This window comes from Sus scrofa, chromosome 16, assembly GCF_054392235.1.
Source record: "Sus scrofa isolate SSC_HxYL_T2T_F1_AM1 chromosome 16, Sscrofa_HxYL_maternal_Yorkshire_Landrace_v2.0, whole genome shotgun sequence".
Taxonomy (NCBI): Eukaryota; Metazoa; Chordata; class Mammalia; order Artiodactyla; family Suidae; genus Sus; species Sus scrofa.
This window is the reverse complement of record NC_139398.1, coordinates 57,971,608-57,997,618: the sequence shown is the minus strand read 5'-3', so window position 1 is coordinate 57,997,618 and position 26,011 is coordinate 57,971,608. Positions and strand designations below refer to the sequence as shown.

Here is a 26,011-nt window from a genome sequence, read left to right as displayed (position 1 = left end):
TGCAAGAGAGTGCAGGCAGCAGAGGAGGGAAGAAGGAGCCTCTTAGGGAGTGATTCCAGTAGAGTCTTGTGGGGCTTCAAGTTGATCCCATAGAGAAACTTGGGAGTCTGATATACACTACAAAGTTTTTCTCCTTTGAGGTCAGGGGCTTGACCACTGGCTAAGGAAGGGTCCAGGAGATATAAAACCCCAGGTATTTCCAGGTCTCTGAATATCCTGACAATGAATCTGTATATGGGCCAGAGGAGTCCCTCAATGCAAGTCAAGGTAAAGGTCACTGGAAGCAAAAGCACAAAGAAGCCAGGGGAGGGATATACACAAACACTGAAGGGATCCCGGGGGATATGGTCAGCAACCAGCACTGTTGTAGCACTTAGCAAACATTCACTGAGCACTTGCTCTGTGCTGGGTACTGTGCTTGATGCTGTGGACAAGCTGGTAGCAAGTGGATCCGGATCTATTGCTCATCCCAGCTAAGTTCAAAGTGGGATTGAAAAAGGAAGGATGACTCTTATGGTAATAACTGTACAAATGAATGGAACATTACAGACTGTGAAGTACTCTGAATAAAGTTATTTGTTAGAGGCACTTGACTTCAGTCTTGGGCTCAACAGATGCTTTTCCAAGGAAACGACTCAATACGTAGCAATGTGGTTTCTTGGATCAATGAATAAAACTCGCATTGTAGTTATTAGTGTTAGTGTTTTTGCCGGGTAAAAACCATTTGTACCCTTCTAGGTGTCCTGAAGGAATTCCTAAAGTCAGGATAACCCCTGTGAAAAGCCTTTAAATACTGGGTCAGTGGAAAGGAGGTAATATTAGGGTGTTGAGATTGGGTAAATGAGGAAATAATCTATAGTTCAAATTTTATGTAGGCATCACAACATAATACAAGCAGCTTGAATAAGAAAGTCACACACACATAAACACAATGAATGGCCAGGTTTTGACAGCAAGGATGATTTTCAGACCAGGATTAACAGTCGATATTTTCCATGGCACTGGGCTAGGTGCTCTGTATTCATTATCTAGTTAAGTCCTAACGAACAACCCCTGAGTGAGGCACCATCTTCATCCCCACTTTGCAGAAAGGACAGGAGAGGGGAAGAAATTTGCCCAAGTGACACAGTTGCAAAACAGCTCAATGGGATCAGAATGGAAGTCTTTCTGACTTCAGAGTTGAGCCATAACCAGTTTGTTAGACCAGATGGAAAAAGCAGTACCAACTTATGTGAAAACTTTCACAAGAAAGAGAGGTAGAAATCATGGCAACTTAAATCCAGCAGGGTACTAGATAATTATCCTCTTTAGCCAGAAGATGGACTGGCTAGTTAATAAGCCCCTGTCCAAACTGTTTGGGTCCACATAGGAGTCAGCTTGGGTCCACATAGGTCTTGCTGCTTGCTGTTGCCTTATAGGGAAGTGTGCTGTGAAGTTTTCCTCTGCGGCCTCAAACACATCATATCTTAGGCTCTGAGTTCCAACATTTTCATTAAGGAACACACAAGGTCAAGGCCTGCAGATAGGATCCTGATGGCCAGGAGATCTTGACAGTTAGAGTCACCATCAGCAAAAGAGTGTGTCCTTTATGGACGGTGAGATAACATGCTCACTGCCTTCCATAAGCAGCTCAAAACGTGGATTTTACAGCATGAGTATCTCACATAAATTACACTGGGACGTAAATAAATTGGTTTTGTCCTCTCTTGTATGGCATGGCAATTCAGACATTGGTAGCTGCAAAGAATACAGGCTAAGCAGGAGGAAGCACTGGGATCAACTGGTGAGGTACTTGGTGGGCACTAGAAGGGGGAGAAAGTATAACACTTTGGCCACCCTTGATGAAGCTGTGTTTTCCAAACCTGTCTAACCATAAGACTCACAGGGAACTCTGGCCAAAAACACGGATTTCCAGGCCTAGGGCAAAGCCACTAATCTAGCAGGCTAGGTGCAGGGAACTTGCATTTCTAATGCTTGACTCTTATGATTAGCTAAGTTTGAGAAACACTGAGTTAACTATTTTTTTATCCTGTATATACTTTCAGGCCTTCGTGGAGTCAAAAAAAATCTCAGACTTATATTGCATTTGAATTGAAAAGCCCTTTGTACATCTGGGTGTCCTTGCACATGCATGTGTGTGCACATACCTGTGTGCAGGTGCAGTTGTCTATAACAAGGATGGGTTTTTCTACCCTTTAGCCAATCCAAAGACTGGTGATAGGATCTTCCTATCTGTACCACCACCCCTGTTGCGGGGGTCCAGAACTGACACCTCCTTCTGAGTGGGGCAGGGAGTTTTAAGTGTCCTAAGTAGTTCACAAAGTCTCAGCTAGTTCTCAGGGAGAGGCAGACATCCTTCAGTTGTATGATCACAGAAGGATGCAGGTGAGAAGCTGCCTAGAAAATCCCTCTCATCACCTTCTCTCCACTCCCAGTCCAAAGGCCAGAGGTCTGCAGGTGCTGGCTCAGCTGGCCTGCTTCTGACCCCGGGTGGGGGGGGGGGGTTTACCGGCATTCTCTTCTTGTCAACAGCTTCCTTTCTCCTTAACTTTCCCCAATTTCCAGATGACCTTCTCCAATGTACCACCTCACACTTCTTTCTCTTTGCAGCACAGATATATATACTTCATCTATATTCTATTTTCTTTCATGCGCATGCACATGCACATGGTATCATTAGCTTTTATACTCTACTCCCTTCGAGGCCTCTCCTCTGATTTTCCTGCCTTGGAAGTAATAAAAGAGAAAAATAACATATATTTACTGTTCATTTTCTTCCATTCCTGCCATAACAATCCTAGCTTTTCTTGAGACAATATTAATACCTCTGGCACTATCTGACATTATGATAAAGAAATGCAGGAAAGAAAGGAAAGGCCAAAGTTAAATGTTTCTTGGTCTTATCTTGCTATTTCTTCACTAGAATGTAAGCTCACTGAGGGCAGAAACACTGCCCATTTTCTGTTGTGACAGCTTCAGTGTTTGGTACAGAGTATGGCATATGCTCTTAAATCCTCGTAAAATCAATGCACAAATGACCATATTTTCAGCCTTGACTCCTTGAATGCCCTCTTTATACCCTATTTTAATAGGTAAAAATAATTAATCTATTTTTTCAAGGCACAGCTCAAGTCTTTCTCTTCTAAGATGTCTTCACTAAGTACCACTGTTTTTCTCTAATCTTTTGGGCACTTTTATCTATATCTCACAATACCTCCTTTTTTTTGTTATTTCTACGATTTTTAGCATGTTTATTTGTGTAAGGCAAATGATCGTTTCAACTACTTTACAATAAATATTGTAGTGAATTTCATTCAAGTTGTTTCTTAGAAATCCTTAGAGCAGACCGATGGCCTCATTCCAGAGTCTAATTCAAGAAAATTAAGTTGGGTCAAAACAATGCTCTCTGGGTACACAGCTCTTTGACTCTTTGACTTGTCATTATTCTCTTATTTTTAATATGTGTCATATTTCCTCCTCACTTCCTTCATGAACAAAGGATTGTGTGTTTTCCCCTACAGAGATGAGCGTGGCTCAGGGCACGTAGTAAATTCTTACTGATTACTTGATTGATTTTAAAGACGTGAGGGTTATTTCAGAGACTCTGATGTTCTTCACATGGATGACTGTGGTCAATGTGTCCTTCCTAATTCGCAGGAAGGCCCACTTAGTCTTGTGTTGTGGTTTTAATGTTCTGTGGACAATAAAGGAAAATGTGTATGACTGTAAACACATGTGCTCTCTCATCCTCCATCAGGATATAAATGATCATTAAAGTCCACGCAAATGATTAATTAAAACTTATGGGGGTGTTTCTATTTGCTCTGAAATGTTGTCTTTAAGAGAAAACTAAAATTCTAGCATGCTTGGGCCCTGAAATGTTCTTTTCCTTTTCAAAACTTTGTCTCAGTGCAGAGCTGCCTTAGCAATTTGGTGCCAGCAACTGAAGGGAAGAGAATATTTTTGCCACAGCATTTGTCTCCATTTCAGCAATGAAAACAAATGTTCAAAGGACCCTGGCAGCACAACTCAAAATCCAAGGAGGTGATTTTTTTTTACACATCAATCATTAATATTGAAAAATGAAGCAATAATATTGATGGGATTTTATACTAAACTCCAGTAAACTATAGAGTCTTTTAATGAAAAGAAGCAAAAGACGAGGAAAAAAAAATAAAAGAGTCATCATTAAACAGTAAAGCCTATACCAATGAGAGAACAAGGCTTCAATTCTTTGCCCCAAGATCTAGCAGTGCTGGTTGGGAAGTAAATGATGAAGGTTTATATAATATGTAGCTCAAACCCAGTCTCCTTTCCCACAAATGCTTCATCTCAGAATTTTATATTCTTGAACTCTCAAGCTCTGCCCTGGTAAAGCAAACATATGCATGTTGTTAGTGGTTTCTCTACAATTATAAGGTAATCAGAGTTGTTGAGCACTGTTCTAACAGAGAATGCCTAGACATGTACTCCAACAAAGATTAAGAAAAGAATCATGGACATTTAACGGGCAGTGGCTTTTAAGTGTGAGTATTTTCTCAATTTTCTGATGGTTTCTTTTGATTTGTTTATAAAAATAATATAGTTCTTGGTCTGACAAAAATGTAGAGGGAAGAGTCATTTTGTAAGAATGTTCTAGCCTGAGAAACTTGATGTATTTGGTGAATGGGTCACCTCAACCCAGATGAATTTTACAAGTGTTTTCAGTCTCCTGAGAACTGGACAATTTCTATGTGCCTAAAAACTGGAAGCAAGTGCTTCAGACTAGACAGAAAGCATCTTTTATGGAAATATGTGCTCTTCACATTGGGACTGATCTTTTGATTCTTTTGCCTACAGGGGGTTCCAGCCAGATCTTGATTGCATAGTATTTTCCATATCCTCAACTTGTCAGCCAACTGGCAAAAATTATCCAGGACAGTTAGGAAAAAAAAATACTATCTGTTGGTCCATCTGGATAAAGTCAAAAATGAGAAACAGGAGCTAATAACCAGACCATGAATTCTGCAAACCGTAGTTAAAGAAATCCCACTTCAGATGCAGTACCTCATAGAAAGTTACAGAAAAAAAAAATGTTGCAGAAAGGATTCCTTGTTTTTATTCACAGGGGGAAAATCACTATAATGATTTCTCTGGTTAAAATGATATATCTGGGGGGAAAACACTGCCAAACCAATTTAAAGCTAAGTCATCATATCTAGTATCTTGGGGTAAAATAGATTCCAGTTTCTTCATTGTACCATAACTGGGAAAAAAATCTAAAAGGGACTGAAAAAAAGAAAGACACCTGAACATAGATTTCCAATGTCCTTATCATTAAAATGGAAATAATTGCATTGGCAATGAAAATGAGCACTGAACAGGGGCAGGCCACAGGGACAAGATCCACAGAGCATCAGTGTTAGATGAGAGAAAACTAAAGAATAGGTCTAATGGGTATTGATCCTAAAATATATTTGGTAATTGTGTCCTGTTCCTTATCTCTATTTTTGTTCGATAGTCACCTTCATATATTTCTTTCACCAGCTTATCTTGTGTCATATTAGAGAATTATGGACAATTTGGATAGTGTATGAATTAGCTTACAAGCGTGGATTCTGTTAACAAAGATCCAAAAATAACAATAGCTTAAACAGAATAGAACCAAATTTCTCTTTCACACAGTAGTCTGAATATACTGGTGATTGTGTCAGGGATTCAGATTTCTCTTTGCTCTGCCAGCCTCAACACTCATCTTCCATTTGTGCTCTAAAACAGCTACTCCACTTTCTGTCTTGACGTGAGAAAGGGCCCTTTCCTTTAAGGGCAGGTTTCAGAATCTTTGTATACCATTCTGATTCACCTTGATTTGGCTGGAGCTTGGTGACATAAACACACCTTGGCTGAAAGGATGAACAGGTAGTTATTGAGTGGGTAAATTGAGTGGGTCTCTTATTTTTCTCAATTCTCGAATGACCCTTTAGCATTTCACCTGACTTTCAGGATTCTTATTATTTTAGGGACAAATCTTACTTCTAAACACACTTTATGTGCTTTGGTAAGAGTTCACGTGCTTCCCATCTATTTATTTGTGAATTACTAACAGCATACATTTTACACTAATGGTATTTTTTGTCCATGTTTTCTAGTCCCCCCAGATTCCCACGGATAACTCTGATGTTAGGCTAAAATTTTAGTTTATTTTTGCCTGCTATAACATTTAGCATAGTACTCAAGTCCCACTAAATTTAGACTCTAAATTGCCCTTTTGAATCTTTAGTTGGATGTGTGTGTGTTTCTCTGTGTGAATAAAAGTGTTTTATCGGCTAGTACAGGATGGGCTTGGTTAAGGTGGTGGGTGACCTTGGTAATTTGAAAGAACTAGAAAAGCTGGACGAGGTTTTTTGTTTTTTTTTTTGTTTGTTTGTTTTGTTTTGTTTTTTGTCTTTTTTTTTTTTAATATTTGGAGGCATCTCAAAGAAAATAGCCAGCAAAATATAGTCCTATATTCCAAGAAAAGAAGAAACCTGAGAGGTCAGGCATTTGGGTTCACTTTGCTTCTAAGAGTGTCTGTAAATTCTGAAAAGAATCTGAGCAGAGTATTCCTTAGATGCACAGATGTATTCTCTTTGTAATAATTCATCAAGCTATAAGATGAGAATTTGTATAACTGCAATGTGAGACATATTTTAAAAATTTAAAAGGACGTATGTTTGAAATGAACAAATGAAAGAAATTATATAGAAAATAATATAACAAATACCTATTGGCTCAAGATTAAAAGGATTCTATCTTTTAAAATTTTTATTTTGTATTACTCTTTCTATATTTATAAGAAATGCTTTAGTTATGGCCAGAGTTCTACCCCCATCTGTCCTTCTCCCATCTTTAAAGAGAATACCATAACGAATTTGGTACAGCATTATGCATGGATTTTGTGCTTTTACTATATGCATGTAAACAAAAGCAAAAAAAAAAAATTCCTATCAATCTAGAATACTACATCCAAGGAAAACATTCTTTTAAAATAATGGCAAATAGAGACATTTCTGATTAAAAAAGAGCTGAAAGAAGGTGTGTGGCACAGCTTTACTATATGAAACATTAAAGGAACTCCTTAAAGCTGGTGAGAAGTGATACCAGATGGAAAAGAGACCTCTGTTCAGGGATGAACACAGTACACATTCTAAAAAGACACACATACGTATTTGAGCTAGGCCTACAAAAGAGATGACATTTCAGTTAACTGTGGAAAGGATGGAATCTCCTGTTTCTACTGTGACATTCTATATATAATACTAAACTCCATACATGCCTCATATTATACTCAAACATTAACACCAGATGGACTGAAGATTCAAATTTGAAAAGCAAAATATGAGGCATGTATGTAGTTTAGCACAGAGGGAACTATATCCCATCTATTGGATAGAATATGATGGAAAATAATAGCTATAATAAAGTTCTGCTTATCAATTTTGTTCTTCCATAGGTCATGGTTTTAGTGTTGTAGTTAAAAGCTAATCTCTAAACTCAAGTTCACAGGTTTTTCTTTCATGTTTTCTTCTAGAAACTTTACGGTTTTTTATTTTACATTTATCTCTATGACCCATTTGAGTTAACTTTTATATATATAATGATTTTTTTTCATTATAGCTGGTTTACAGTGTTCTGTCAATTTTCTAGCATACAGCATCGTGACAGAAAGGCATTAAGGTCCTATATGGGTTTTTGTTGTGCATTCGGACATCCAGTTGTTAATATCTAGCACCATTTGCTGAGAGAAGACTATGCTTTCTCCACTGAATTCCCTTTGCTCCTTGGTCAAATCAACTGGATATATTTGTGTGGATCTCTTTCTGAGCTCTCTATCGTGTTTCATTAGTCTATTTTTTATCAAGACCACATTACCTTGATAACTGTGATGTTATAGTAAATCTCAAAATCAGGTATTGTGAGTGTTCCACCTGTGTTCCTTTTCATCTTTTTTCCCCTCTCACCTTTCTGCTCTATGCTTCCTCTAACCAAATAAAGCGTTAGCTTTGGAACCTTTGCCTTGTGTACTACTTACAGAAAATCCGTATTATGAAGTGCACTACTTACGGAAAATCGGTATTATGAACTGAATGTTTGTGTCCCCTCAAAATTTATATGTTAGAACCCTAACCCCAGTGTGGCTGTATCTGGAGACGAGGCCTCTAAGGAAGTAATTAAGTTTAAAGAAGGTCATAAGGGTAGAACCCCGAACCAAGAGAATTAGCATCCTTATAAGAAGAGACACCAGAGCTTGTTCTCTCTGGCTCCCTCTCACTTTCTCTCTCTCTCTCTGCATCCATGCACAAAAAAAAAAAAAAGAAAAAAAAAAAGAAAAAGAAAGAAAGAAAGAAAGAAAGAAAGAAAGGCCATGTAAGGATATAGCAAGAAGGCAGCTATCTATGAGCTAGGAAGAAAGGTCTTAACTAGAAATGACCTCTGACAATTTTTTAACCTTGGAGTTTCAGACTCTAGAACTGTGAGAAAAGATATTTCTGTTGTTTAAACCACCCAGTCTGGTATTTTGTTATGGCAGCTGAAACATAAAAATGCAACTGGAATAAGAAAAAGTATAACTTTCGTAAATATCAAGTAGCTGGTTCTACTGTCTTAATCCGATCTGGTAATTCTTGTCTTTTAAATGAAGTTAGTTCACTTAAAGTTATTCTATCCCTGAAAGTTTTAATTTCTATCACTTCATTTTATGCTTCCTATATCACATATTTTTCTCTTTTTTCCCTCTTAAAATAAGCATTAGGCTGATATAATTGCCTTAATTCTTTCTTTCCTTTCACGGGTTAGGAAATTATACATTTAATCTCTATGATGCTATAGTTTACATTTTGATTTTAAAAATGCATGTGGAGTTTCCATGGTGACTCAGCAAAGTGAATCTGACTAGCATCCATGAGGATACAGGTTCAATCCATGGCCTTGCTCAGTGGGTTAAGCATCTGACGTTGCTGTGAGCTGTGGTGTAGGTCGCAGATGCGACTTGGATCTGGGTGGCTGTAGCCTTGGTGAAGGCCAGCGGCTGCAGCTCCAAATATAGCTCTTGCCTGGGAACCTCCACATTCCGCAGGTGTGGCCCTAAAAAGAGAAAAAAAAATGCATGCCTGTCTGAAAAAATTCAGTGAATCAATGATTTTACCACATTCCCAAATATTATAAAGACTTAAAAACTTTAATTTTGATTGCTCCCTTTTCCCTTATATGTCATTTTCTCAGTTTTTGATTTCAACTTTGTTTTTATGAATCTCACATTGTTCACAATTATTTTCACTTTTTTATATTGCTAACATGTGTTCAGATTTACCCTAGCTTGCCAACTGCTTTGCCCACTACTGCTTTCAGAAACTCTCTTTTTCTTCTGGAACCAATTTTCACTTTTTCTAAGGTAAATATTTTAATAATTGCTTTAGTGAAGGTATGTGGATGGTAGTCTCTATGTCTTTTTGTCTAAAATTGTCTTTATTATGCTTTCACTCTTGACTGATAGTTTGTCTAATTTATAATTCTAGATTGACAGCTGTTTTTCTTGGTAATATGAAGATATTATCCAATTGTACCCTGGCCTCTATTGTTACCATGAGGAATCTATTGTCACTAAGTTTTTCCTCTATTTATCTTACTTAAAACTTTTTATTCTTGGACTTAAGGATTCATACTTTTCATCAGTTTTATAAAATTCTCAGCCATCTTCTTGTTACTATTTGACTTTTCATTATTCTTTTTCTTTTCCCTTTTGAACTTTTACTACATATATTAGACCTTCTCATTGTCCCCCATGCCACTGAATCTCTCCTTCATATTTTTAATTTATCTTCCTCAAATGCATTTTACGCAATTTTCTCAGATCTGCCTTCTAGTTCAATATTTTTGCTTCAGCTGTTTCTCATACCCTCCATAAGCCATTTGGTTATTGCTTAATTTTAAAAGTTCTATTTGATTTATTTTAATCTGCTTGGTATTTCTTTCTTGTGTATTTCTTATAGTTTTGATTCTTTTCATTACCTTTAATTATTTGTTTCATTTTATTTATTTATTTATTTATTTTTGTCTTTTTGCCATTTCTTGGGCCGCTCCCACGGCATATGGAGGTTCCCAGGCTAGGGGTTGAATCGGAGCTGTAGCCACCAGCCTATGCCAGAGCCACAGCAACGCGGGATCCGAGCCGCGTCTGTCTGCAAACTACACCACAGCTCACGACAACGCCGGATCATTAACCCACTGAGCAAGGGCAGGGATTGAACCGGCAACCTCATGGTTCCTAGTCGGATTCTTTAACCACTCCGCCACGACGGGAACTCCACCTTTACTTATTTGAACACAATTTTATTTTCTCTGTGAGAATGTGATATAATATGAAAACAGTGATATTCTAAAGCTGCTACCTGTTACGTCTAGGGTTTGTCACCTACCTTGGATTATTTACTTGTAAATGTTGAACTTGAGGCCATTTTGGGTGGGGTCATGGAGCCATGTACTTTGGAGAGGAGGGGATCTCTGTGTCTGACAAGTACCCCAGAATCATCATTGGTACAGGGGCACATTGGTGTTCCTTTCTCGTGAGGATTCTTAAACCTTAAGAACTTTGAGGATAGTATAAACTCTAACCCCACATTTAAGTATGGGACAGACCCAAATTTTAAACCTCCCAGGAACTCAGGCAGAGACAGATAAATTTCCCTGTTGCCTTCCTGTGTCACCACCGGGAACAGCATGTTCAATCTTGCTTTTTACTCAGGAACAGTCCTTTAAAGTTTCCAGGTCTCTCCTCATGGGCTTAAGCATTTATTCTGTTACCCTGAGGATCTTAAACTAAAAGCTCTTGGGGTACTTGACTCAGGAAAGTCCTAACCCCAGATTTCCCACCTGGGGTCAACTGCCAAAGGAAGCCTCAGCTGTGCCTCATGGGCTTATGCTCTGCTTTTCAGTGGTTATCTGCCACTGGAGAACTGTTCTTAAATTTCCTGCTATCTCAACACATTTTTAGCAATGTTATATTATGTGAATTGAGGGAAGGGGTTCAGGTAAATGAATTCACATTACTTAAGGAAAAAGAAGTCCTGAATTTGTTTCTTCAAATGTCTCAAATTTTGAAGAGTTTGATGAAAATGGTATGCCAAATCTGTTCCTTTATTGTTTAGTCTGCCTAAATGACACTTAAGGAAAAGTAACTTAAGGTTGTTACAATGATCACAGAGCCAGGGACTGATGTTTCTCTAGAGTCTATCTTGTAGGGAGTATTTTCCTATATTCAGTAACCCTGTTAGTAGCTTGAATCACTGCACAAACACTCATGTTTCATTGACAACTCAAGTTTTTGTAAATATGAAGAAACCACACTCCACCTGGGGGCTCAAATTAACAGGAATATATTAACTAAGTATATTTGGTGTTCACTAACTGTAACATATTTATTCGAATTTGTGGCTTTTTGCCCTGAGAATGTGAGATAAGATAGGGTTTCACAGATATTTAAATCTTCCTTAAAGAAGCAGAGGTGTATTAATGTAACAAAAAGGAAGATAATGGCAAGAGAAGACTCACCTTGACTTGACAGCACCTGGAACAAATGCCTCTTTGTTAGTTTATGAGCATCTTTAAAGCAGGCAAAGTGATGCACAAATTGTCTTAGGATCTCTGAAGTGTAGCGACAAGCTTGCCACGTGGTAGGTGCTAAATAGCTGTGGAGAGAAGAGCGGAGAGACAGTGTGAGGGTGGGAGGAAGGAAGGGAAAAATGTAAAGAAGGAAAGAAGGAAGAAAGGAAAGGAGGGCGGGTGGGAGGGAAGAAGGAAGCAAGGGAGACAGCTTTTGCCCCATCACTAATAATACCTATAAAAGAAAGAGGAAGCCTAACCCACTTCTAGTACCTGGATGTCTCAGGGGCCTAAGTGCAGGTGTCCTTAAACATCACTTCAACTTCTTAAGTTCAGTGATATCTTACAGAGTCCATCAATATGATAAAAGATTTTAGCTTCTAGAAGCCAAGATGACATAAGAATCTTACAAGCTACAAGTCTAAACTGGAGGAATTTGTCTTCTCAGTGGAGTATGACACTTGAAAGTTTCCATGGAAGTTAAGGAGCCTGCAGCCTATGTCAGCAAATCTTATTACTTGGATGAGTCAAATATTTCTGAGCTGCACCCATGTTATGAGAGATCTGTTTTCTCCCTTTCTTAATGACCTAACCTTCATTTTCATCCTGACCCATTTCTTAATAAAGTCTCCGTCTTTTCACAGAAATTAGATTTTGTGGACAGAATATGGTGGTAGAAAGCTATCATTTTCTTTGGGCTGTTGCAGAGACCATTATGTACGTGTTCCTCTTCAAGGGGAGGAGGTATTGTGACTGAGTCATGCTTTTGATAAGCTGCTTTCTACTCAGGGGGAAAATTTCCATGGCTTTGGCAGGGCAGGTTAGCCACACCCAAATGAAATAATGAACGTGAAAACACTTCAAAAGTCAAGGATCCTGTTAAATCATTACTGTATTAATGTGCTGAGTGCTGTACTCTGCACCAGGATGTCGGATGAGGATGGCCAGCCGTGAATAGACACACAGCCAGAGACTAGCGTAGCATGAAAATGCAGTGTCCCACTCAGCTCAAACTGTTCCCTCCCTGCCTTAGTTCAGGCTGCTATAGCAATATAGATTGCATGGCTTAAAATCAACAGTTGTGGAGGCTAGAAGTCTAAGATCAAGGCTTCAAATGCAGATTTGGTGTCTGGTGAGAGCTTACTTTTCAGTTCATAAATGGCCATCTTCTTGCTGTGTTCTTACATGGTAGAAGGGGGCAAGGAGCTCTCTAGGGTCCTTTTATAATGGAACTAATACCATTCATGAGGGGTACATTCTCATGACGTAATCACTCCAAAGGCCCCATTTCCAAATATCATTCACATGGGAGATTGGATTTCAATATATGAATTGCCAGGGGCAGGGGCAGCGGGGAAGGGGGCCGACTCTGTCTCTGGCGCTCCTGAATGTATAAACCACTGTGCAAGAGTTTCCATGTGGGGGGACTAACAGCAGTAGAAAAGAAGAGTAATGTACTGTGTTCTAATAGGAAGCCCAAGCAAGGAAAGACTGGGACCATGGACCTGAGTGAGCTTGGCTCCTTTATTTCTTATGCAGGACAGAGTGGGAAAAGTAGGGTCACCTGGTTATAGGAATCTGGTTGCTATTGATGTTACTTCTTGCCTTGGCGAATTTGACTGGAAGAATGAGTTTGTATAAAAGAACATGCTTTCTATTTCCCTTGTCATACCATTAATCTTTGTTGCCTCATCTGCACTACATTTTCTTTAAATACATTTTATTTTATTTTTTTACATTTTTTTATTTTATGATTTTTATTTTTTCCATTATATAGTGTTCTGTCAATTTCTACCTACAGCAAAGTGACCTAGTCATACATACATACATTATCTCCATCATGCTCCATCACAGGTGACCAGATAAAGTTCCCTGTGCTATACAGTAGGATCTCACTGCTTTTCCACTCCAAATGCAATAGTTTGCATCTATTAACCCCAGATTCCCGGTCCATCCCACTCCTTTCCTCTCCCACTTGGCAACCACAAGTCTGTTCTTCAAGTCTATGAGTTTCTTTTCTGTGGAAAGGTTCATTTGTGCCATATATTAGATTATAGATACAAGTGATATCATATGGTATTTGTCTTTCTCTTTCTGACTTAACTTCACTTAGTATGAGAGTCTCTAGTTCCATACATGTTGCTGCAAATGGCATTATTTTGTTCTTTTTATGGCTGAGTAGTATTCTGTTGTATATATATACCACATCTTAATCCATTCATTTGTCGATGGACATTTAGGTTGTTTCCATGTCTTGGCTATTGTGAATAATGCTGCAATGAACATATAGGTGTATGTGTCTTTTTCAAGGAAAGTTTTGTCCAGATATATGCCCAAGACTGGGATTCCTGGATCATATGGTAGTTTGAATATGGAATATGTTGAGTATACATAAATATATTTTAACAATAATTTTTTTGTCTTTTTTTTTTTTTTTTTAAAGCTGCACCTGCGGCACATAGAGGTTCCCAGGCTAGAAGTCTAATCAGAGCTGTAGCCTCTGGCCTATGCCACAGCCACAGCAACACCAGATCTGAGCCATGTCTGTGACCTACACCACAGCTCATGGCAATGCCAGATCCTTAACCCACTGAGCAAGGCTTGAGATAAAATCTGCAACCTCATAGGTTCTAGTCTGATTTGCTTGTGCTGTGCCATGATGGGAACTCCTATTTTAAAAATAATCTTTAAGACAGCTTTATTGATGCCCCATCAAAGTTTACACTGCTTCTTTAAGCATGATCCATAACCTCTAGTGATTCCAGATAATGTAGAGACAGTTTGACAGTTTCAGAAGCTATAGCATTGATAATAAAATACTAATAATATCACAGCATAAAATGTTGAAGAGCTTCTATAGTTTATAGCATACATTCTGATTCATATTTGGCCAAAATCACTGATGTATTGAATTTGAATCATGTCTTAGCATATGTGGAGCATATATGAAGGAAAAGTGATTAATGTATTTTTATTATGTTAATGTCAAAAAGTCATGGTATAGGAAGAGAACATTTCACAACAGTTATCAAGGAGTTAAATATAATTCATGAGATAAGTATGTTTGGATCCGTACCAAAGGGCACTATTTATATATGTTGCAGTGGACATTAAAAGAGATTAAAGTACTTGAGTGCTAGAACGCTATTATACATATTATTACTATGTTCTAGCCAGTGAGCATATATCTTTTTGGTCCAATGAGCAAATAAATAGGCATCTTGTATTAAAACCTTGATTTTTTTCCCCCATTAAAGTGTGAGGAAGCCAAGGGGAAATTTGTCATAAGAGTCTTTTAAATACAGAAAGTGAAAAGTCATTTCTCCGCGATCCTGATAATGTCAGTAAACACCATTTCAATGATTTCAAGGGTTTTTTGCAAGAGTTATATCTCAGAATACTGTCAATATCATGAATAGTCAGAACTCATTATTTGTGGGCTGAAGTAGCATAATTTTTACTGCTTAAATGATATCAGGATTTTTGCTAAAGATCAAATCGAGCTAAATGTTTGAACCTCTACTGATGCATTTTTAAAAGCTAAGCCTATGTTGAACATATTTTTATATTTATACATTAAAATACATGATACATATGAATTACATGTAATATTTATATTATGGTAGCCTGCAAGGATCTTGATGATAAAATGACATTTTAGTTAAGATTTGAAGGAAGTGCAAGAGAATAGCAAGCCATGTGGATGTCTGGAGAAGAAAACTGTACTTAGAGGGAAAAGCAAGTGCAAGATTTCTGAAGCCAGTCTTCAGGGAATGTCAAAGAGGTCACTATAGATGGAGTACAGAGGTAGGGAGAGAGTCATAGGTAAAGAAATCAGAGGTAGCAAGGATCAGGATATGGCAGGGACTTCGGCTTTTACTCTGAGATGAGAAGTCACTGGAGGATTTTGAGCAGAGAAATGTTTATCTCCTTATTAAATTTAATAAGTTCATTCTGACTGCTGCGTTGGGAATAGACTGAGGAAGACAAAAGCAGAGGGGAAACCAATTGGGAAGCTATTTCAGGAATTGAGGCAAGAGAAGTTGGTGGCTTGTATCAGAGCAGAAGCAGTGAAGGTGGTAAGAAATGGTTGGATTCTGGATGTATTTCTGGTCACTTATTCAATAAAATGTCCCTGAACATTTATGTACTAGATACAATCTTGAGTACTGGAAATGCCATGCTGAGCTAAACTAACAAAACAAACAAACAAAAACCCCTAGAAACCTCCATGTTCTCTATCCTCCTTCAGTTATGGTCTGTTTGGTGATGGGAGGTTGGGAGTAGAAACAGGCAATATAGATATAAACAAAGAGCTAGAACACCTACTCTGAAACAAGTTAACCAGTATTATGGGAAAGAGCACCTGGGTGCGTGGATGAACTATGCTTCTTTGGATTGTGTGTCTGGGAAAGGCCACTGAGGAAGCCGTGATCTATCCACTTGGAATTGAACAATGAAGAGGAGGCCAGGAGAAGATCTGATGGATGATTGTTTCAGGTAAAATGAACTACAAACTTACAATCAGAGCTGGTCATTCAACAGCGTAAAAGAACAGGAAAATGGTAGAAAGTGAGATTAGGGAGGAAGATTATGCAGGGCCTTCAGGGCCATAAAAAGGAATTTGGATTTTATTCTAAGTATTTGAGGAAGCCACTGAAAAGCTTTAAATAAGAACACGGCATGATTTGCTTTACAGTTTTAGAAAACCCCTCTGGCTACTTTGCAGAGGACTGGATCTGTTGGAGACCGACCAGAAGAGAGCTCAAGTAAGCAGTTGGAAATACAAATCTGATGCTTTGTAGAGAAATCAGGCTTAGAGACACAAACTGAGGAGTCATCAATGTACCGATGATATTGAGAGAGAAGGATACAAGTGAAACAACTTCAGAGTGAGTGTGAGTGGTGAAAGGTCAGGACCCACTGACTTATCTGCCGTCCACCACAGCAGGACTTTCTAGTTCTTATCGCCCACTCTCTCCTCAGCCCACTGCCATCAGACATCTGTCCCCACTGCATTACTGAATCTGCCCCAGTTACAATCATCTTTCCCTCCTTGAAACATAAAGTAGGCAGGAGAATTTGGGATAGTGAACAAATAGCAGGCAGGAGAATTTGGGAGAATTAGAGCATTACCTCCACAACAGGACTCCAACAGAGAAAGAGCAATGCCTCCAACAGCTGAGGAGTGACAGAGCGTCGAGGAGGGTCTCCTCCACATTTGGGAGAAAACTCCTACCAGAAACATTGTGGCTTGGGTCTGCCTTCTCAAATTTCAACTGCTTGCCTGTGTTTCTGATCGCCATCTGCTCCTGAATTTTCCAAGGCCAAGCTTTACCATCCATCTCTGTGCCTCCAAGTTGGGCCTCCCCAGGGCTGTGCCAGCTTGGCATGCCACCTGGCATCCACTATCAAGCCTCTACAATATTTTCCCTGCTAGACTGCACCTCTCTCTCATATTCCCACAAATACATGTTCCTTTCCTACCACCTCTTGTGCAGCTCTAGCCCTAATTCCTGATTTCTCTAAACTGGCTATCTTGTAATAATAAGGTTCTGATCAGCCATGTCTTTCAATGTGATATTTCCTATAACTATTTCAACCTAGTATCCTGTTACAGTATTCTTTAGGGTCTAGAATACAGCTTATGGGCACTGAAGTTTAAGTCTCTAACTTAATATCTTATAAGGATGTGCAAATCTTGCAAGGTCTCTGGGCTCGGTTTAATGCATACCCTGTGACAGAGCTAGACTCCCAATCAGGGCTGTACCCCTTTATTGAAGTACATACTCTCATGTGTTTATCAAAAACAATAGAAGTGGTAAAGGAAACAGTAAATGGAGTGAGGGGAACTCGGTAATAAGATGTTACAATCTTGTACTGGAAAAGCCTGGACCAAAATTCGGTAGACAGAGAGACCTCTGCTGCAAATTATAACTCTTTTTTTACTGCTTGGTTAAAGAGGACACAAGAGTCCTGAAGGAATTACTAAAAGTTGAAAAGCAAATGTCACAGTACTCTTAAAAAATGAACTTACAATTCAATATATATTCATTGAATTATAGTCTGTTATTTATGTGAAGCTTGTAATGGGTAATTGAATTGTGTTCCCCCACAAATTCATATGTTGAAATCCTAATCCTCAGGATCTTAGAATGGGACCTTATTTGAAAATATGGCTGTTGCAGATGTAATTAGTTATGATGAGGTCATACTGGAGTAGGGTGGGCTCCTAATCCAATATGACTAGTGCCTTAAAGGAGAAATTTGGAAACACACACACATACCCACAAACACACAGAGGGTGCCATATGAAGATGAAGGCAAAGATTTTCAAGCCAAGGAATAGCAAGATTGCCAGCAAACCACCTGAAGCTAGGAGAGAAGAATGGAACAGATTTACCTTCAGAATCTCAGAAGGAACCAACCCTGCCAACACGTTAATCTCAGACATCTAGCCTCCAGAACTGTGAGACAATAAGCTTCTGTTGCTGCAGCCACCCATTTTGTGGTTCTTTGTTACGGCATCCTCAGCAAACTCACACAAGGCTGAAGCAGACCGAGCTTTGATTTTCTACAAGATTTTGGTCATATTTTCCTTCTTGTATTAATAAAAGTGCAGCACAAGTTGTCCACACTTTGGAATTCTGCTAGCACAAACCCTCACCTCATCACAATCACCAGAGGGAAGAAGGAAAAACAAGCTGAGGTGTGTGTGCAAACACATGCTCACTCTTCTGAAGAAACTGAAGGCGTGCTTCTTAATTTAGGCCTATTTCCAAAGAGGCTGAAGAAAGGAAATCATATTTAAAACAAACATTTACCCCTGTTGCTAAGTAAATGCCTCACAACATTACTATAGTATCAGACATGAAAATGAGGCCAGAATTATGCAGTTGGGTCTAATGCTGTCTATTCAGGCGCTAGTGATAGACAAAGAGAAATGGTTGCATTTTGTATGATAATTGGTTGGGGCTGTGCAGCATGCAATTAGAAACCGTGTTGGGACACTTTTGCATATCAGAAAACAATCTCATTACCACATTTCATGAGACACTTGTATAGTCAAAGAATTTTAATTATTTCCAAGGCCTTAGACAAGGAATGCAGTTCAAACCACTTCAGTAAGAGAAAAAAATTAATAATCTTTATATTGCCATCGGTAGTGTCAAACTCATAATTTCATCATTATTAATATTTCATCATTGTCTTTTTGAGATAATCACTACTTTGTAGAAGTAAAATTATGTACATAGGGAATATGGACATGAGTGGCATATTTCTTCTATTCAGCAGCACAATGGCATCTGCTAATATCAGGAATAGGATGAGATGGGGTGTAAGAAAAATGCTGATGTCTTATTTATTGTATTCAAATCTGTACAAAATCCAAAGGGTAAAGACCAGACCAAACAACAGGTAACCTCCCCAAGCTTGATGTGGTTTGCCTTCATGAAACTCGGAGTAAAGGAGATATTAGGCTCCAAACTGCTGACCAAGGACTTTGGAAATCACTGCTTCTGTACTCACGCCACATTCCTGATCTGCCGCACCCCCCTTCCACCTAGCCACCCAGGACTCAAGACTGGAGCAATCAGACAGGACAGAGCTGTATAAGGGATCCACCCAGCAGACCCTAACCAGCCTCATTTCCAAAGGCTGTCTGTTAGAACTAAGGTAAAGGTGAGTCACAGGGCCCATGTTCACCACCCAACCTGTTTGGGAGCATTGCTCTATTATTTTAACAGCTAGACCTGCAGGCAACAGGTCTGTTAGGATAGGGCAAGGAGTGCTCAGCTCAGCTCTGGATCTGATTGGCAGAGAAGCCTTCATACTTTATAATAGTTCTCAGAAGTGTTTACAAAACACTGGGTTTTGCACCTCACTGTAAAGCACACCATGTGAATCCCTAAGTTGCTGGGGAACCGTGGGACACTTCAACTTTTCCCAAGAAGGGGCAGTCTTTCTCTTTACTCCAAGTACTCAAGAGGAGGCATTCAATTTAAATGGAAACAAGAGAGATGCTGATGAGGTTTGAAGAGCAGAGGCCTGTAAAAGGAGAAGAGTTGGTCTTTGTAAGAGAATTCAGAGAGTTTCCTTCCAGGGTTTGGGGTGGGAGGCGAGGGTAGTTTAAACAGTGACAAGATAGATTTCATCCATTTTGGAATACCTATATCCCATGCACCTTGGAAGAGGCTGAAGAAATGTCTAGGACTAAATGGTGCCTCATGGCTTTAGGACTAGGACTCTGGTTCTTTTCTGCTGCTTTTAAATCCTTGTCGAACTATAGGGCAGAAATTGCTTTTTCCAACTCTTAATTAATAAACAGCTCATATCCTACCCATGGGTGCTCTCCATTTAGGTGTTTTTGCTGCTAATGCTCTTTAATCTCCTCCTTTTTCTCAGTGTTTGGTCTTCCAAAACTGGTTTTGCCCTACATATTCAGATAGCCCTCTTTTGGAAAAGGAACTAAAATAAAAAAACACGACATTCAGGAGTTCCAACTGTGGCTCAGCAGGTTGGAGACCCGACATAATCTCTGTGAGAATGTGGGTTCTATCCTTGGCCTCACTTAGTGGGGGTTAAGGATTTGGCATTGCCACAAGCTGCAGTGTAGGTCACAGATGCGGCTTGGATCTGGTGTTGCTGTGGCTATGGTGTAGGCCATAACTGCAGCTCCAGCTCCAATTCAACCCCTAGCTGGGGAACTTCCATATGCTACAAGTGTGGCCATCACTAAGGGAAAAAATACAACATGCTTTAGTAAACAGCTTAACACTTTCTGCCTTCAAGCTTAGTGTGCTCACCTACAAATGAAAACTAAGAACCTACTCTTCATGTTTTATCTTGGTTTGTTGGACTTGTCAGCTGAAGGAAGTATTTTCCTATTCAGACATACCCAGGAATAACGAAGAAAAAGAAATGCGGATTTAAATAAGGACTCATTAAGAAGGAAACATTAACGGATGAATAGAAAAATCAGCTTAGTACGGAAACAAAGTTATGTTAATCTCAATTCCAAATTCCGATGGGCGATACAATGCTCTAACGACCTAGAAGTCAAGCTTGAAAACGCCTGAACTCTCATGTTCCCAAAGAAATTTCAGATTTATCTGTGATTCTGTGATTGGTTCAGCTTGACTAGAAATACGGAGGGAGGAATATGTCATTTCTGCTCCAATTTCCCCCTCTTTGTGAGTCTCAGTGATGAACAGTGAGTGATTGAGGGCAAAAGCTTTCAACCAATGGAAGAAATTTTGGAAACCTTCCTGCTGCCATCCACATTCAGTTTTTAAATTATTTCACTCAGTGGACAAAACTTGGTGATGAGAATTCAGAGAGGGAACCCTTTTCCATCTCAGCTGTGCCAACAGCTCCCACAATCACAGTCTCCTTTATTTGAATGCAGTTATTAAATTGTTCTTTCACTAGTTTGACCAGCTAATTGAGTACATCCTATGTGTCAGATATCATTCTAGATCCAGCTATGAAACATTTGACAAATGTGCCTATCTTCATAGGTTTAACTTGCAGTGAGACGAGATGGACCTTGAACAGGTAAGTACGTGACATTCTGGGGTGTCAGATGGCTTGAAAAGGCCATGGAGGGAAATAAAACAGGGAGGAGCAATGGGGAGGGATGGCGGATGAGTTGAGTATTAAAGTTCAAAGTAGGGAAGGCAAGCAAGACTTGGCTGAGAAGGAAATATTTGAGCAAAGATCTAAAGAAGTGGGAAGACTAAATGTGGACATTTGTAAGAAAAGCATTCCAGGCAGAGGGACACGCAGACACAGAAGCCTGAACATGCACTAGACAGAACATTTGTCAAAGCATGCCATCTCCCTTGTCTTACCAAAGTAAATATCACATAGAACATAATTTTGCTCTAACAAAGCAACATGTGAACCCTGCACCGATGGTACAGTTTATTCTGCTCAGCAAGACTGTTACAACAATTTGATGGTGTGAAATGCCTTGGGACTCGTCCATATGTAACATCCATTTGTACAGTTTCTGTTTGTTTTTATGTTATACTGGCCATGCATACATACTTAGTTATTGAAATGATACAAACAAAATAGAGGTTTAAACAGTGAAATGTAAAGGTTCCCTCAGAAGATACCCCAGGGCTATTCCCCATCCACCTACTGACTTTCTCACTGCTGAAAAAATTACTGCTAATAGTTTGATACATGTTCATCAGTCCTTTGTCTGTGAATTTAAATATATACAGTATGTGCATATGGAATCATGCTTTCCATGTTTTTTGAAAACTTGCGTTTCTTGCTTAATAATGTAGATTTACCTGAATTAATATGGAAATATTGATCTTATTCTTCAGTGACAGTGTAGTACGGATTTACCACAAATTATTTATACTTCCCATTGATAGCCTTTAAAAACATTAAAAAATGAATATGCTTGTACTCTAGTCATGGTAAACATGTAAGTGCTTCTCTAGGGTAGACAGCCAGAATTTGGAGTAGAAAGATATAGGCAGGTTTTTATGAATTTTATTTTGTTAACAGTGTCTTTGAGAGTTAATTCACTTACTATACAACACATCCATTTAAAGTATACAATCCAATGATTTTAGTATATTTAGAGTTGTGTGGCCATTACCACAATCGATTTTAGAACATTTTCATCACCCAAAAAAGAAACCTTATACCCTTTGGCCATCACTCCTCAATACCCCCATTCCCTTCAGACCTAGGGAACTAACTAATCTACCTCTGTGTCTATGAATATATTTATTCTGGATATTTCACATAAAAGGAAACATACAGTTTGTGGTCTTTTGGGTCTAGCATTCTTCACTTAGCCTAATTTTTCAAGGTCTGTTCAGAATGCCATTATGTATCAGTATTTCATTTCTATTTGTGGCTGAATAATATTCCCTTATATGGATATAGATTTTATCCATCATCAGTTTACTTATCCATATTTGGGTTGTTTACACCTTTGGGATATTATTAATAACATAGCAACAACTATTTGTGCATTAGTTTTGTGTGAACATGTGGCATATATACAGGAGTAGAATTGTTGGGTCAAATAGCAATTTCATGGTTAACCTTTTAAGAAACTGTCAGACTGTTCTATTTTCCAAAGTGGCTACAGCATTTTAAAATTCCACTGGCAGTGTCTGAGGTTTTCAATTTCTCTACACCCTTACCAACACTTGTTATTAACTGTCTTTTTGATTATAGTCATTCTAGCAGGTATCAAGTGGCATCTTATGGTTTGGTTTTCATCTCCCTAAAGGAAATGATGTTGAGCACCTTCTCGTGTGTTAAGGCATTTGTATACATTCTTTGGGTAAAGTCCTATTCAGATTCTTGGCCTGTTTTTAATCTTTGCATTATTGAGTTGTCAGAGTTCTTTATATGTTCTGGATAGAAGACCTTTGTTAGATTTATGATTTAAAATATCTTCTCCCATTCTGTCTCTCTACTTTATGGTGATCCTCAAAGCACAAAGTTTTTAATTCTGATGAAATCCAATTAAACTATTTTCTATTTTATTTTTGCTTTTGGTACCATATCTAAAAAGACACTGTTCATGAAAAATTTCCTCCATGTTAGAAGAAACTGTTTCTTCTAACAGTTTATAGTTTTGACTTACATTTAGACTTTTGATCCATTTTAAGTTAATTTCTGCATATAGTGTAAGGAAGGAGTCCAACTTCTTTTTTTTTATGTGAATATCTAGTTGTCCTCATACTATTTGTTGAAAAAATTCTCCATTCCCCAATTATTTTTGCACCCTGTTAAAAATCAATTTACTGTAAATGTGAGGGTTTATTTCCAGATTCTCAATTATATTCCATTGATCTATAGGTCTATCCTTAATCACTAGGATATGGTCTTGCTTACGTTTGCTTTGCAGTAAGTTTTGAAATCATGGAGGGTGAATCCTTCAACTTAGTTCTTTTCCAAGAGTGTTTTAGTTATTTTGGGTACCTGGAATAATCATGAATTTTAGGATCAGTTTGTCATTTTCTGCAAAGAAGCTAGCTGGGATTTTAATAGACATGTACCAAATATGTAGGGCAAGGTAGAGAGTACTGCCATTTTAATAATATTTTCTTCTAGTCCATGGACACAAGATATCTTGCCATTTACTTACATCTTTTAAATTTTATTCCAACAGTCTAAGTTTTCAATGTACAAGTCTTGTACTACTTTTGTTAAACTTATTCCTGAGTATTATTCTTTTTGATGCTATTATAAATGGAACTGTTTTAATTTTATTTTTGGATCACAAGTATATAGAAAAAGAACTGATTTTTTTACATATTGATCTTGTATCCTGAAAACCTGATGAACTTTCTTATCTCCAAAGACTCTTTTTGTGGATGCCTTCATTTTTTTTTTTTAATATACAAGAACATATCAAGGAAAAATAAATATAATGTTATTTGTGGGGGTTTTTTGGGGGTAAAATGTCATTAATAATTTGATAAGGAAGTGTCCTTCTATTCCTAGTCTGTTGAATGTTTTTTACATTAAGGGGTGTTGGATTTTGTCAAATGCTTTTTCTGCATCTATTGAGATGACCATGTTGCTTTTGCTCTGTATTCTATTGATATAGTTTATTACACCAATTGATTTCAGATGTTAAACAAACCTTACATGCCTGAGATAAATCCCATTTGGTCATGTTTCATGTGTGTAAGGATATTTGTGTTTATATCTATAAGAGATACTGGTCTGTAGATTTTTTTTTTTTCCTTTGGTGATGTCTTCAGTTTTGATATCACTGTAATAATGGAATCAGCTAATGATTTAGAAAGTGTTTCTTCATCTTTTATTTTTTGGAAAACTTGAGAATAATTACTAATAATTTTTTAAACTCTTTGGTAGAATTCACGAGTAAAGTTACTTGCACCTGGGTGTTTCTTTGTGAGGTGTTTTTTGATTACTCATTTAATCTCATGTTATAAATCTATTCATACTGTTTATTTCTTCCTGAGACAACTTAGCTTATTGTATTTTTCTAGGAATTTGTTCAATACACTTAAATTACACAATTTATTGGCATCTGGCGGTCACTGTATTCTTTTAGGATCATTTTTATTTCTGTAAAGTTAGTAATAATGTCATCTTATTCATTTCTGACTTCAGTAATTTGAGTTTTCTCTCTATGCTGCCTTTTGGTCAATATGGGTAAAGTTTTCTCAATTTTGCTGATCTTTTCAAAGAATCAACTTTTATTTTGTCATTTTTCTCTATTGTTTGTAATTTTCTATTTTATAATTTTTCACTCTATTATTTCCTTCTTTCCACTTGTTTTAGGTTTAGTTTGCTCTTCTTTTTCCATTGTCTTAAGGTGAATGTTTATATTATTCATTTGAATTATTTCTTATTTTTGATATAGATATTTATAGCTATACATTTCCTTCCAAGTACTTCTGTGCTCACAGCCTTGTTCTGACTGATACCTGGCCTGAGCAAAAATTTATGTTATCTGCCTGGTGACTGTAGGTTTCTGAATATGTGTATATTGATGTAGAACATTGGCTCTTTTTTTTTTAAACTCACTTTACACTAAGATATTTTATATCATTATCCAGTGCACATTCATTTCTTCTAGGTGTATGTGAAAGATCATACTCTTACCATTGATATATTCTATTATTTTAAAAACTTCAGACATGGATCAATACATTTGTTTTATTTCATGACACAATAATGAGCTAAACCCATAGTTTAAAAATAACTTACAGTATGAAAACCTAGAGAGAGGGCTGTGTTTTTCATTGTGCACTAAATAACAATTATTCATCATAAAGAACAAAGACACATCTTTCTTCTCACCCCACCTCCCAAACTTCAAGGTCAAATCTTCTATAATTCTTGCCTTCAGTAGCCAAATCCCCAAATGCTTGGCTACTCTGACCCCTAGAAAGCCAGAGCATAGGAAATGAGGAGCAGAGACACCACTTAATTGCTTATAACCTTTCAGAAGGCTTTTCTGACTGAATTTCCAGCACTCCCATATTCATACTGCAAGTCCAAGTTTAGGAAAAGGTAAAATAAGGAAAATGGAAGGCTTGACAAGAAGGGAGGAAGCATAGAATGAGAAACATGGTTGGGGCTTTGGGCCAGCATGCCCTCTCCAATAAAAGGGTCATTCTATGGCATCTAAGGAGTTAAGTATTAAAGCTCTGAAATGGGATTTGGACCAGCTTGAGCTTTCTGGTAGCCAGCATAGAGGCAAAGGTATGGATGGTGACTTGAGGGAGGTAGGTCTAAAATCCAAAGACACAGACGCTGTGACAGGCTATAGGGCCTAGATGGCCATCGAGGGTCACTTTAGGTAATGCCAAGGTAAACATCAGTATGTTATTCTGTCTCTCTGGGAGAGGCCATAATGATCTACTTCCAC

The 26,011-nt window shown here is 38.0% G+C and overlaps 1 protein-coding gene across 3 annotated transcripts in view; it reads right to left on the bottom strand.

The window, feature by feature from the left end:
* LOC146395592 (uncharacterized) overlaps positions 1-26,011 on the bottom strand; it is a 795,612-nt gene that overhangs the window by 300,512 nt on the left and 469,089 nt on the right. For all 3 annotated transcript variants that reach the window (XR_014831460.1, XR_014831461.1, XM_085002420.1), the window contains one exon: positions 11,566-11,702. The gene's annotated coding sequence lies outside the window, so the exon portion shown is untranslated. The remainder of the gene's footprint in view (positions 1-11,565; positions 11,703-26,011) is intronic.